This window comes from Arachis stenosperma, chromosome 4, assembly GCF_014773155.1.
Source record: "Arachis stenosperma cultivar V10309 chromosome 4, arast.V10309.gnm1.PFL2, whole genome shotgun sequence".
Classification (NCBI taxonomy): domain Eukaryota; kingdom Viridiplantae; phylum Streptophyta; class Magnoliopsida; order Fabales; family Fabaceae; genus Arachis; species Arachis stenosperma.
The window spans coordinates 105,118,941-105,120,651 of NC_080380.1; the positions used below are offsets into that span (position 1 = coordinate 105,118,941).

General features: G+C 40.6%; 1 non-coding gene across 1 annotated transcript; it reads right to left on the reverse strand.

Annotated features, from left to right (window-relative positions):
- Positions 1-1,137: 1,137 nt before the first annotated feature.
- Positions 1,138-1,241, reverse strand: LOC130977198 (small nucleolar RNA R71). Its single transcript, XR_009084901.1, has one exon. It is a non-coding gene; the product is annotated as a small nucleolar RNA R71 (small nucleolar RNA).
- Positions 1,242-1,711: the final 470 nt, after the last annotated feature.

Genomic DNA, 1,711 nt, shown 5'->3' on the forward strand with positions numbered 1-1,711 from the left:
TCACGTTTGAGGCAAATGTTGGCTCAAACGTTGCTGTGCCCAGGAGTGCTCTTTCTCATCTTTTTGGCGCCAACGTTTGACCTCACGTTTGAGGCAAACGTTGGCACAAACGTTGGCTCCTTCCCCTGCTTCTTCTTCAGCCAACGTTTGCCTCAACGTTTGAGGCAAACGTTGGCACAAACGTTGGCTCCTTCCAGGGTATTCTTCATCTTCTTTTCACGTTTGAGTTAACGTTTGAGGCAAACGTTAGCTCAAACGTTGATCCCTCTTTTCAAGCCCATTCTTGCAACCTTCTTCCAAGCTTTATTCCTCCTATCATCAATCAACAATTATATCAAAGCTATGCCATAATCATGAGAGTTATTCTTCTTCTTGTCATATGAGCAATTATGGCACAAAAACTCATGAAAATGCATCAATTTATTCATGGTTGATTGAATCAAAGGAAACATGAATTTCAACCTAATTGGCTTACTTATGGCTTAAGAAAGTGCATAAAACTAAATTAAAACAAAGAAAAAGACTAGTAAAACTAGGCTAAGATGACTTGTCATCAGACATAGAGGATTTCTCATCCTTTTCTGTTCTCTTCTCTTTCATATGAGCAGGAACAAGGAAAAATGCATTCTTGTTGAAGCTGATCCAGAACCTGAAAGGACTCTGAAGAGGAAACTAAGAGAAGCTAAATTACAACAATCCAGAGACAACCTTGCTGAAATTTTCGAACAAGAAAAGGAGATGGCAGCCGAACCAAACAACAATAATGCAAGAAGGATGCTTGGTGATTATGCTGCACCCACGTCCAAGTTGGATGGAAGAAGCATCTCAATTCCTGCCATAGGAGCAAACAATTTTGAGCTGAAACCTCAATTAGATGCTCTGATGCAACAGAACTGCAAGTTTCATGGACTTCCATCAGAAGATCCCTACCAGTTCTTAACTGAGTTCTAGCAGATCTGTGAGACTGTTAAGACTAATGGAGTAGATCCTGAAGTCTACAGGCTCATGCTTTTCCCTATTGCTGTAAGAGATAGAGCTAGAGCATGGTTGGACTGTCGACCTAAAGATAGCCTGGACTCCTGGGATAAGCTGGTCACGGCCTTCTTGGCTAAGTTCTTTCCTCCTCAAAAGCTGAGCAAGCTTAGAGTGGATGTTCAAACCTTCAAACAAAAAGATGGTGAATCCCTCTATGAAGCTTGGGAAAGATACAAGCAGATGACCAAAAGATGTCCTTCTGACATGTTTTCAGAATGGACCATGATAGATATATTCTATTATGGTCTATCTGAGTTCTCTAAAATGTCACTGGACCATTCTGCAGGTGGATCCATTCACCTAAAGAAAACGCCTGCAGAGGCTCAAGAACTTATTAACATGGTTGCAAATAACCAGTTCATGTACACTTCTGAGAGGAATTCCGTGAATAATGGGACGCCTCAAAGGAAGGGAGTTCTTGAAATTGATGCTCTGAATGCCATATTGGCTCAGAACAAAATGTTGACTCAGCAAGTTAACATGATTTCTCAAAGTCTGAATGGATGGCAAAATGCATCCAACAATACTAAAGAGGCATCTTCTGAAGAAGAAGCTTATGATCCTAAAAACCCTGCAATGACAGAGGTAAATTACATGGGTGAACCTTATGGAAACACCTATAATTCTTCATGGAGAAATCATCCAAATTTCTCATGGAAGGATCAACAAAAACCTC